Below are 12,995 nucleotides of genomic sequence, written 5' to 3' on the forward strand. Positions count from 1 at the left end.
TGAGTCATCCAAATTGAATAGAGTGTATCAAATTCCCCTATATACTGCAGTTCCCTTCCACCCCTAAAATCATGAATCGACCAATAGTGATGGCCTGAATGTCAAATTTTGGGTTCGCGAATTTCAAATTGGAATCTCCGCACACAAAAAAAAATGCAAAGACCTGTAGTGATTACGTCAGGTGAGCATATCTTTGTTTTTACTGACTGACACCTCCACAACATAAAGGTTAGTCCTCTTGGCGGCAGTCTTAGTGTAGTGGCCACCGTGGTTGTGCGCATAATCGTGGGAGTGCAAGTGATCACGGTTTTCCAGCCTCTATGGTCAGGCTGAGGTAGTTCTAGGACAGTTAAATGACCCAAAAAAAACTGATTCTGCACTGAGGCACTATACAGGGGGCAGTCGTGGATACAAGATGCTAGTAGTGGTCGCAAAGGATTATTGAGTTAGAGTCGGTGCACTACTAGGAGTCGTTGCACTACGGTTTCCGACAAGACTGAGGTCTTATACAGGGGTCAGTAGTGGAAACTATATGCCAGTAGTGGTGTGAAGGATTACTAGGTTATGGTCAGTGCACTACTAGGAACAGCAGACCTGTCTCCTACAGCACTAATGTTTTACAAAAGGGCCTGTAAATACTAGATGCCAGTAGTGGTATGAAGGTGGGTTATGATCAAACAATGTACCAGCCCTAAGAATGGCTTAGCTGTTCAGGACAATGTGGTGGCAGCAAGAATCTGCACTGAGGACACAGAACACAGGCCTACCTAACTCTCTCCCTGTCAGCAGCACACTGTCCCTGATCTGCCTAGCACAGAAGCCAAACACAGACTGCAAAATGGCTTCTGTGCTGGATTTCTGACAGGTGGGTGGGGGGTGGCGGTCCAGGTGGGAGGGATAGCTGGTTGGCTGCCATGTGCCTACTGACTGTGAGGAAAGGGGTCTACATTTAGCTCAATGATGCTGTATAGGGGGTGGGTCGAACATGCCATGTATAAGATGTACGTACACCCCTTGTTAGGCACGAAAACTATTCGCTGGACGAATAGTTCGACCCATCTCTATCGACCAAGCCACAGGTCTCCTACCTGCATAACAGCTGTATGCCTATACATTTCACAGCTGAACACCCTACATGGCCAGCCAACCAACACACTTAACCGGGACCCCAATAGTGCATCCATGGAGCCTTCAAAAGGTTTATGCAGCGTCCCAGCTTTCTAAATGAAGTCCTGGCTCCCGTCATTTAAAGAGAACCCGAGGTGGGTTTGAAGAATATTATCTGCATACAGAGGATGGATCTGCCTATACAGCCCAGCCTCTGTTGCTATCCCAAACCCCCCTAAGGTCCTCCTGCACTCTGCAATCCCTCATAAATCACAGCCACGCTGCTGACAAACAGCTTGTCAGAGCTGGCTGTGTTTATCTCTATAGTGTCAGTCTGCTGCTCTCCCCGCCTCCTGCAGAACTCCTGTCCCCGCCTGCCTCCCTTCCCTCCCTGCTGATTGGAGGGAAGGGACGGGGGCAGGGACCGGAGCTATGCAGGAGGCGGGGGAGCAGCTGAGACTGACACTACAGATGTAAACACAGCCTCACAACACGGCTGTGAGTTATGGGGGATTGCAGAGTGCATGGGGACCTTAGTGGGGTTTGGGATAGCAACAGAGGCTGGGCTGTATAGGCAGATCCAGCCTCTGTATGCAGATAACATTCTTTGAACACACCTCGGGTTCTCTTTAATCATCAGCAGTTACTAGTTCTGTAGCCAGCTGCAATGGTGGCATAGGGCTTTGCATGGCCACATTACCATTACTTCTGCCTTCTAATGCCACCACTAGAATTCAGACCTGACGCCCAGCTGATTTGAGCATTCTCCCTGCCACTTGACATCTCAAGCTTTGTCAAGGCAAATGGTGAATGACACTTTTCTAGGGGAGGAGCTATTCAAGCAAAGTGGCGGTGTCCATTGGCCCGTCACAGAGCTCAGGTTACGTCAAGGAGATAGCTCAAGCTGCACACAAAAAGTTCATTCTCTATGATCTTCCAACGCAATTATGCATAGCACTCTATTCAATACTTCTTTCAAGCATATTTTGCAGCCAGCTCTTCTACTTACCTAAGGAGAGGGAAGACTCCTATAGAGCCTTCCCGCTCCTCTCATGGTCCGCACATTCCACCGTTGGCTCCCCCGTTAGCAGTCTCCAACCAATGGGAGTCGGAGACTGCTCTCTGCCGCTGTGGTAGGCTTCTGGGAGCAATAGTGCTACAGAAGATGGGTGGCTATGTAATGCACATGCACAAGCATGCTCCCTCGCGCATGCGCAGTAAGGAGCACTCAGGCTCCCCAAGACTTCTGAAGCCTTGCACCGTGAGAGACCTGAACAGAGGAGCCTCCGGTGAAACAAGGAGACCAGAAAAGGGAGCGGGAAGGCTCTTTAGGACCCATAGCCTTCCCCCTCCTCAGGTGAGTAGGTTTTTTTTTTGGGGGGGGGGGGGGAATTTGCTTCAGACTTACTTTAATCTCTTAAAGACCGCTCCGCGCCAACCCCAGGACCACCTAACGCCGGTCGGCGTGCAGTCCTGGGGGCGTGTTCTGCAGTGGATCCATGCTAATGCATGCGCATTTTCGCTTGAATGACGGATCTCCGTCATCAGTAACCCGGCGGCGACCGCCGCTAGGAGACTGTTAGACGGTGAAACCATCTCTAGGTCGGCTTTCTGTGCGTTCCACCGTGTGGGTCACGCGATCTGGCCGACGTCATCAGCATTGCACTGCGCAGGTACAGTGGTTCTGCGCCTGCGCAGTACAATGCTGATGATGTCAGACGGACCACGTGACCTGCCCGGTGGAGCACAGAAGCCGACCAGGAAGCCGACCTGGCAAGCTTCTGCAGCGGAGGACAATGGGAGCTATGGCGAGGGCACAGGACGGCTGCCAGGGGCTGGAGGAAACCCCAGGTAAGTGGATTTAGTTTTTTTTTATTTTGCCTAGACCTTCCTTTTAAGTGGTTAAACATCAAACCATTGGGATTACTCTGGTGGAACTCCTTGAAATGCATGAATACAGGGCAGGATTTCTCAGTACAGTAGAATCCCCTTATAGTAAACTCCAGGGGACCAGGAAAAGTAGTTTACTATATCAGAATTGGTCATAGTAGAAGCAGTAGAGTGTTGTACCGTGTTAGCCATCAGTAAAGGCAAGGCATTCTGAATCAGGATGTCACAATTTATTGGCTAACTTAGAGATAAATAAAAAGTAAGCTTTCGGCTAATAAGCCTTCGTCGGACTTCACAGTTCCTGCACATTGGTCATAAATTGCATATTTACACAGATACATTTGCTGGGACCTGAGGACTGAGGTTACTGTATCCAGAGGTTTACTATATCAGAGCTTACTATAACAACATTCTACTGTGTTCTCAATATGTTTTACCTGTTCCGTTACTGGTTTTCTCAATTCCCATTTAATTTTTCCCACATCGTATGTCCCACATGAGCAACAAAGCTGATAAACCACATGGTCCATATTGCATATTGTTTGGAGCCTGTACTATTTGTAAATATCTCTGATCTATCCATAAAATCACAGGCATTGCAGCTACCACAAGGAAGCATCCCCCTTTAACCTCCTTGCCGGTTATTCCGAGCTCAGCTCGGGGTAACCTGTGCAGGAGGATTTCTCAGGCCCCGCCGGGGCAATTTGCATAATTTTTTTTTTTTGTTACATGCAGCTAGCACTTTTCTAGCTGCTTGTAACATTCGATCGCCGCCGCTCGTCGCCGATCCGCCGCCCCGCCCCAGACCCCTGCGCAGCCTGGCCAATCAGTGCCAGGCAGCGCTGAAGGGTGGATCGGGATTCCCTCTGACGTCCCGAGGTCGGTGACGTCATTCCGCCCCGTCGCCATGGCGACTGGGGAAGAATCCCATTCTGAACGGGATTTCCTGCTTACTCCGATCGCTGGAAGTGATCGGAGTGGCTGCAGAGCTGCCGCTGCTCAGCGGCTATCATGTTGCGAGCCCTGGGCTCGCTACATGATGTAAAAAAATAAATTAAAAAAAAGTGCTGCGCTGCCTCCTTGCCGGGGGAATTAGACCGGCAAGGAGGTTAAAGTGGACCTGAACTCTTGCACCGGACAGAAGGAAAACACAGAGAAATGCCCTCTGTGTGTATTTAGAGAGTTTAGCCTGTCTAGTTCCCTCTCATTTGTGACTAAGCACAAGTTGTAATTTGATTTCTCCCCTGCATCACCTGACTGCTATGGTAGACAAGCTAATTTAAAAGCACAGGATGTTAACAATATGCCTGTTTCCATGAAAGCAGGAAGTAAACACACTGCAAACGTATTGCAGGATTTGTACCCTCTGTAACAAGGAAATGTTTTTCTGTAAAGGTTATTATGCTGTTGCTTATCTTCTAGAGAAGAGAGGAAGTTCTGAGTTTAGGTCCGCTTTAATGTAACTTCTGCTATAAAGCCAGTCACAACCCGTTGCTGTTGTTTCGATTTTGATTCCAAGATGGGAACTCGCCAACCGGCCTCTCAGATTCTCAGCCCTTCCAGCTGTTAGGAAAGGTTGACAGCCCACCACTCATACAACTTACCAGTCTGACATTAAAATCTTTCAGTGCTTCGAAAGGAGCTCTTAATTGCCCTACCCCCCCCCCCCCCCCCCCCCCCCCCGTATGCGCTGCTGCTGGTTTCCCCTTACACCCATCTTTGGTCCAAGCAGACTAGATCTTCCCACCCCTTCTAGTCTCTCTCGACCTTCTTGCAGCATTTGTCTTGAATAGCCTCTAGATTAAAATATCGCACACATCTCCTCCAGCTCATCGTTCAGAACGTCACAGTTACTACAGTTGTGCTTGACCCTCAGGGGTCACACTTGTCTGCTTTCGTGTGCGTTTTCTGCACAGAAAAACTGATTTCAACTGAGAACTCATGTTAGTCAATGAGCTAGGTCACACTTGAAACATCTTGCGCAATTTGTCAGTTTTCTCTATAATTTACATTAGCTGCTGTAAGGCTGGGGTCACACTTGTCCTTCAGTTTTCTGAAAAGTGTAGAAAACTGAAAGACAAGTGTGACCCCTGCCTCAAAACTGGCCATAGGGGATGCTTCTCTTCACAACTCCAGGGTGAAAACTCCCTGCATGAAGAAAGACATTCCCCTACATGGGTTTTCTAAGGTTTACAATGACGTTCCGACCTTCCTGATAATGAGATTGAGACAATTCTCTCTCATTTGCTGTGTATGTCAGCTTCATGCTTAGATCGTTAACATTCAAACCACACAGAAATGGTCCAGCTCGGCCCTGCTTCCCCACCAGACCAGGCGCATGTCGTCAATGTACCTTATCCAGAGGGCAGCATGCGCCCCACACATCCCATCACAGTTCTGTAAACAAACAATTTGGAATGATGAGATGATGAACTGTCTTCTAGAAGAGAAAAGTCACCTAGTTTGAGTTACATTATTATTCTTACCATAAGCTGAAGAAAGGAGAACCTTCACAGAGAAGTAACATCTCACAACACAATCCAGACACACCACCGCCTGTTCTGGGCCTAAGCTCATTTAAGATGAGTTGAGGCAAAACGTGACACTGTTCTGTGGATTAACACATTAATATTGTACTTGGATATTATGGATGGTGCCTCCTCCAAGCTGAAGAGGAGAAGAACCATCCGGCTAGTTGTAGGCACACAGTTCTGAAGCCAACATCCGTCATGGTATGGGAGGTGTGCATCAGTGCACATGGCATGGGTAGCTAGCACAGATGGGAAAGAATCAATTATACTGAAGGATATACAAGGTTTAGAGGCAACATATGTGGTCATCCAGATAATGTCTTCTTCAGGGAAAGCCTTATCTATTTCAGCAAGACGCTAAACCGCATCTGTATGTATTACAACGCCACAACTCTGTAGTATAAAATGGGACTGCTACAACCACCATATATACGACCATCCAATCAGGAGCAGGGAATCGGTGAACCAGGCAATAGTTGTACGAAAGATAGCCCACTGCACTGTGAGATCGGTTAAAAGTTCAATCTTTATTGTGACACCAATGGACAAAAGATCAGAAGCTCATGCATGTCGGAGCAAACATGACTCCTTAGCCATAGTTCTGTAGTATAAGCCGAAAGTGTTAAACTGGTCTATATCCAGTCCGGACCTGATCAGGCACTTGGTTGGTGGAAGGGAGGGGAGAGATGCAGATCTGCAGCTCTTGGGGGGAGGTGTTTGACATAAGATTGAGGGAGTTGAGGTTATACAAAAGGTGGGGGCCATATTTATGTACAAGGTTTGGGGTGGTGTGAAGCATAAGATTGGGTAGAGGCTTCTTGAGGCAGCGTTCTCCCCAGAACTTTTTTCCAGCCAGGCGGCATGAAAAAGTAGCCGGGTGGGTCAAGACAGGGGAATGCAGCTCAACTTTGCTTACAGCATAGGAGGAGGCGAGCCGATGACAGCCAGGTGCTCACCGAAATTAGCCGGGTGGAGCACCTGGGCAAAAGAACCTGGGGAGAACACTGGGGGGGGGGGGGGGGGGGGGTTAGTTAACCACATGGTGTCCGGCATCAGTTTGAGGGGGTGTGGTTAGAATAAATCTCAAGGGAAAAAAAATTGTGAAAATACAGTGCGTTGCAAAAGTATTCGGCCCCCTTGAAGTTTTCCACATTTTGTTACATTACTGCCACAAACATGAATCAGTTTTATTGGAATTCCACGTGAAAGACCAATACAAAGTGGTGTACACATGAGAAGTGGGACGAAAATCATACATGATTCCAAACATTTTTTACAAATCAATAACTGAAAAGTGGGGTGTGCGTAATTATTCAGCCCCCTGAGTCAATACTTTGTAGAACCACCTTTTGCTGCAATTACAGCTGCCAGTCTTTTAGGGTATGTCTCTACCAGCTTTGCACATCTAGAGACTGAAATCCTTGCCCATTCTTCTTGGCAAAACAGCTCCAGCTCAGTCAGATTAGATGGACAGCGTTTGTGAACAGCAGTTTTCAGATATTGCCACAGATTCTCGATTGGATTTAGATCTGGACTTTAACTGGGCCATTCTAAGACATGGATATGTTTTGTTTTAAACCATTCCATTGTTGCCCTGGCTTTATGTTTAGGGTCGTTGCCCTGCTGGAAGGTGAACCTCTGCCCCAGTCTCAAGTCTTTTGCAGACTCCAAGAGGTTTTCTTCCAAGTTTGCCCTGTATTTGGTTCCATCCATCTTCCCATCAACTCTGACCAGCTTCCCTGTCCCTGCTGAAGAGAAGTATCCCCAGAGCATGATGCTGCCACCACCATATTTGACAGTGGGGATGGTGTGTTCAGAGTGATGTGCAGTGTTAGTTTTCCACCACACATAGCGTTTTGCATTTTGGCCAAAAAGTTCCATTTTGGTCTCATCTGACCAGAGCACCTTCTTCCACATGTTTGCTGTGTCCCCCCCATGGCTTGTGGCAAACTGCAAACGGGACTTCTTATGCTTTTCTGTTAACAATGGCTTTCTTCTTGTCACTCTTCTATAAAGGCCAAATTTGTGCAGTGCACGACTAATAGTTGTCCTATGGACAGAGTCTCCCACCTGAGCTGTAGATCTCTGCAGCTTGTCCAGAGTCACCATGGGCCTCCTGACTGCATTTCTGATCAGCGCTCTCCTTGTTCGGCCTGTGAGTTTAGGTGGACGGCCTTGTCTTGGTAGGTTTACAGTTGTGCCATACTCCTTCCATTTCTGAATGATCGCTTGAACAGTGCTCTGTGGGATGTTCAAGGCTTTGGAAATGTTTTTGTAGCCTAAGCCTGCTTTACATTTCTCAATAACTTTATCCCTGACCTGTCTGGTGTGTTCTTTGGACTTCATGGTGTTGTTGCTCCCAATATTCTCTTAGACAACCTCTGAGGCCCTCACAGAGCAGCTGTATTTGTACTGACATTAGATTACACACAGGTGCACTCTATTTAGTCAATAGCACTCATCAGGCAATGTCTATGGGCAACTGACTGCACTCAGACCAAAGGGGGCTGAATAATTACGCACACCCCACTTTGCAGTTATTGATTTGTAATAAATGTTTGGAATCATGTATGATTTTCGTTCCACTTCTCATGTGTACACCACTTTGTGTTGGTCTTTCATGTGGAATTCCATTAAAATTGATCCCTGTTTGAGGCAGTAATGTGACAAAATGTGGAAAACTTCAAGGGGGCCGAATACTTTTGCAAGCCACTGTATATATTTACCTTATATACAGGCCCAGTGTTCTCCCCAGTAAATTTTTCCAGCCGGGTGGCAAGAAATAGTAGCCGGGTGGGGTGAGATGAGAGAATGCAGGGCTGGTGCATCTGTGCACAACTCTGCTTACAGCATAGGAGGAGGTGAGCCGATGACAGCCGGGTGGTCACCAAAACTAGCCGGGTGGAGTACCCGGATAAAAGAGCCTGGGGAGAACACTGAGGCCCTCTCTGGACACGCTCTTGCACAGCTGTGTATAGCAGCGATTCCCAGGGGGGTTTCTGGGCATGTGCACCTCCGACTGTACCTGAACCGTGCATGTCCAGGACATTTTCGCCATGGCTGCTGTTCAGAGCACTGCAGGAGTATGATCCACCACGTGAGCAAACTACATGTGATGGGCTTTGACAGTTCCCAGTTATTAGGGGGACCTGCAGCTGCAAGACCAAGGGGATGCCCGACACAATTATGGAGCCTGCAGGAGTCCACGAAGCCTATACAGTGGCTGGATAGTGTACTGGTTAAGGGCACCACCTTTGACATGGGAGACCCAGGTTTGAATCCCGGCTAGGTCAAGTACCTATTCAGTAAGGAGTTGAAAGCAAGACCCCCTAACACTGCAGGGTGGCCTCCTGAGCGCGTCCCAGTGGCTGCAGCTCTTGAGCGCTTAGAGTCCGACAGGAGAAAAGTGCTATACAAATGTTCGGATTATTACAGTAGAGATAAGAATGGGATTAGGGACCTGGGGGTGAAGTAAGGTGGGGCACCAGGTTTTGGTGGATAGAATTAGGGACAAGGTGGGGTAGGGACAGAGGTGGGCTGACAAATCATGGGCCCCGGGGCGATAGGAGATTCTGGGGCCCTGTACCAGTGTCGCCAACCTTTCACATTATTTTTTACTGACAAAGATATAAACATTTACTGACAAAGGATATTTTTTTTTTTTACTGTTAAAAACCCCTGTGCCATACCAAAAAATGGGTGTGGTCATACATCAGAATGTGGGCGTGGTCCTGTGAGGGGCCAAATATACGTGACCTTAGCAGTGGTGTATAAGGTCTGCAGGGGAAGTTTGAGCTCTGCCGTAGTGTATCCCCCCAAAATACATGTAATCTGACAGCATTTCACCAAAAATACACGTAAAATACACATATTTTGCCATACGAGGTTCCTCCAAAATACAGATAATATGGATCCCACAAAATATACATAATCTGGCAGCAGCGATTCCCCAACATACACATAATTTGGCAGCAGTTCCCCAAAATACACGTAATCTGGCAGCGGATCACCCAAAATACACGTAATCTGGCAGCGGATCACCCAAAATACACGTAATCTGGCAGCAGCGGTTCCCCAAAAATCCACATAATCTGGCAGCAGTTCCCACAAAATAGGTGCCCCCAGTATAGGTATCCAGATCTATGGGTATCCCAAGTATAGGTAGTTTTCTATAGGTGTCCCCAGTATAAGTAGTCAGGTCTATAGTAGTCCCCAGTGTAAGTAGCCAGGTCTATAGGTGTCTCCAGTTTTGATAGCCAGGTCTATAGGTGCCCCCAGAATAGGTAGCCAGGTCTATAGGTGTCCCCAGAATAGGTAGCCAGGTCTATAGGTGCCCCCAGAATAGGTAGCCAGGTCTATAGGTGTCCCCACAATAGGTAGCCAGGTCTATAGGTGCCCCCAGAATAGGTAGCCAGGTCTATAGGTGCCCCCAGAATAGGTAGCCAGGTCTATAGGTGTCCCCACAATAGGTAAAGTCAAACAAGCAGCTAGAGCAGTCCTTCTCCCAGGACACACAGCCTGGTGCGCCGGTGCTCGATCCTTTAGTGGGTCACCACTTCCACTAACAAACAAATCCAATGCAATTAGAAGGATGAGGCAATCAAAAGGTGTATGAACTGTTGTTTATTCAACAGGTAGCCAAACACTACATGTTTCGGTGGTTCCCCCTTTCTCAGGTGCTTGGCTACCTGTTGCATAAACGGCAGTTTATACGCCTTTTGATTGCCTCCTTTTAATTGCATTGGATCCCCAGAATAGGTAGCCAGGTGTCCCCAGAAAGAGAGGTGGCAGCATAGTGAAGGGGGAGCATTGGGCACAGCAACGGGGAAGGAGGGCAGTCTCCCCCTTCCCTCACCTTTGGGCACCCCGTTCCTCGCTCCCCCTCCAGAATTGCGGTGCAATTGCAGGCGGCAGGCGCAGCGGAATACTTCCTCCTATACCCAGTGCGAGAGGAAGATCTGTGCGCCGCAGGTCATCTCTAGTCAGTGACGTCTCCAGACCAGCGGCGCACAGAGCTCACTCTTACGCGGGGCATAGGGGGAAGTGTTCCACTGCTGCCAGCTGCCACACCGCAATTATGGAGGGGGGAAAGAGGAAGGGGGAGCCCCAAGGTGAGGGAAGGGAGGGGATACGGCCCCCTTCCCCGCCACTGTGCCCTGCTCCCCTTCACTGCACTGCCACCCCAATGCGGGCCCCAGAGACCACAGGCCCTCGCTTCATGCCCGAATGGTCAGTCCGCCCCTGGGTGGGGATCAAGGTTTAGGGAGCTAGGATTCAGGACCAAGTGGGTCAGGTAAGGTGGGGTACCAGTTTTTGGGTGTTAGGATTAGGGACCAAGTTTGTGAGGTAGGGCACCAGGTTTGGATTAGAAACCAGGTGGGTTAGGTAAGGCGGGGTATTAGGAAGCAGGTGAGTGAGGTAAGGCGGGGTATTAGGAAGCAGGTGGGTGAGGTGGGGCGGGGTATTAGGAAGCAGGCGGGTGAGGTAAGGCGGGGTATTAGGAAGCAGGCGGGTGAGGTAAGGTGGTGTATTAGGAAGTAGGTGGGTGAGGTAAGGCGGGGTATTAAGAAGCAGGTGGGTGAGGTAAGGTGGGGTATTAGGAAGCAGGTGGGTGAGGTGGGGCGGGGTATTAGGAAGCAGGTGGGTGAGGTAAGGCGGGGTATTAGGAAGCAGGCGGGTGAGGTAAGGCAGGGTATTAGGAAGCAGGCGGGTGAGGTAAGGTGGGGTATTAGGAAGCAAGCGGGTGAGGTAAGGCGGGTATTATGAAGCAGGTGGGTGAGGTAAGGCGGGGTATTAGGAATCAGGCGGGTGAGGTAAGGCGGGGTATTAGGAAGCAGGCGGGTGAGGTAAGGCGGGTATTAGGAAGCAGGCGGGTGAGGTGGGCGGGGTATTAGGAAGCAGGTGGGTGAGGTAAGGCGGGTATTAGGAAGCAGGCGGGTGAGGTAAGGCGGGTATTAGGAAGCAGGCGGGTGAGGTAAGGCGGGTATTAGGAAGCAGGCGGGTGAGGTAAGGCGGGGTATTAGGAAGCAGGCGGGTGAGGTAAGGCGGGGTATTAGGAAGCAGACGGGTGAGGTAAGGCGGGGTATTAGGAAGCAGGCGGGTGAGGTAAGGCGGGTATTAGGAAGTAGGCGGGTGAGGTAAGGCGGGGTATTAGGAAGCAGGTGGGTGAGGTAAGGCGGGGTATTAGGAAGCAGGTGGGTGAGGTAAGGCGGGGTATTAGGAAGCAGGCGGGTGAGGTAAGGTGGGGTATTAGGAAGCAGGTGGGTGAGGTAAGGCGGGGTATTAGGAAGCAGGTGGGTGAGGTAAGGTGGGGTATTAGGAAGCAGGTGGGTGAGGTAAGGCGGGTATTAGGAAGCAGGTGGGTGAGGTAAGGCGGGGTATTAGGAAGCAGGTGGGTGAGGTAAGGCGGGTATTAGGAAGCAGGTGAGTGAGGTAAGGCGGGGTATTAGGAAGCAGGTGGGTGAGGTAAGGCGGGGTATTAGGAAGCAGGTGAGTGAGGTAAGGCAGGGTATTAGGAAGCAGGTGGGTGAGGTAAGGCGGGGTATTAGGAAGCAGGTGAGTGAGGTAAGGCGGGGTATTAGGAAGCAGGTGGGTGAGGTAAGGCGGGGTATTAGGAAGCAGGTGGGTGAGGTAAGGCGGGGTATTAGGAAGCAGGTGGGTGAGGTAAGGCGGGGTATTAGGAAGCAGGTGGGTGAGGTAAGGCGGGTATTAGGAAGCAGGTGAGTGAGGTAAGGCAGGGTATTAGGAAGCAGGTGGGTGAGGTAAGGCGGGGTATTAGGAAGCAGGTGAGTGAGGTAAGGCAGGGTATTAGGAAGCAGGTGGGTGAGGTAAGGCGGGGTATTAGGAAGCAGGTGAGTGAGGTAAGGCGGGGTATTAGGAAGCAGGTGGGTGAGGTAAGGCGGGGTATTAGGAAGCAGGTGGGTGAGGTAAGGCGGGGTATTAGGAAGCAGGTGGGTGAGGTAAGGCGGGTATTAGGAAGCAGGTGGGTGAGGTAAGGCGGGGTATTAGGAAGCAGGCAAGTGAGGTAAGATGGGGCAACAGGTTGGGGGGGAACTAGAGGGCAGGTGGGGCTCCAGGTTTGGGGAGCAGGTGAGTGAGAATATGGTGCATCTGGTAGTTATGGAGAGTTACAGAGCGGACACCCGGCAGGGGGCGGAGTTTGGAGTAATAGCCGGGTGTAGCCGCCCTCGGGTGATGATCAGGGAGGATAGAGTGGACACCCGGCAGGGGGCGGGGTCAGGCAGTAACAGAGCGGACACCCGGCAGGGGGCGGAGTTTGGAGTAATAGCCCTCAGGTGATCGGTTGCCCCGTGTGTAGCCCCTCCTCCCCCAGGCGATCACTCACCGCACACGGGGGCTCCGGGGGGGATCAGCGGAGAATGCCGACTGCCGAGAAAAGTTCCTGGAATTTACTTTCTGTTTCTCCGACTCCGCCCCGACCCCGCCCACTGCCCCTCCCTCTACCCC

The 12,995-nt window shown here is 50.1% G+C and overlaps 1 protein-coding gene across 1 annotated transcript in view; it reads right to left on the reverse strand.

Moving 5' to 3' along the window:
• The window catches only part of LOC137525252 (protein mono-ADP-ribosyltransferase PARP9-like), a 158,392-nt gene extending 145,423 nt beyond the window's left edge, over window positions 1–12,969 (reverse strand). The window contains exon 1 of the mRNA XM_068246275.1: window positions 12,874–12,969. The gene's annotated coding sequence lies outside the window, so the exon portion shown is untranslated. The remainder of the gene's footprint in view (window positions 1–12,873) is intronic.
• Between the last annotated feature and the right edge of the window lie 26 nt (window positions 12,970–12,995).

This window comes from Hyperolius riggenbachi, chromosome 7 (genome assembly GCF_040937935.1).
Source record: "Hyperolius riggenbachi isolate aHypRig1 chromosome 7, aHypRig1.pri, whole genome shotgun sequence".
In the NCBI taxonomy this organism is placed as follows: domain Eukaryota; kingdom Metazoa; phylum Chordata; class Amphibia; order Anura; family Hyperoliidae; genus Hyperolius; species Hyperolius riggenbachi.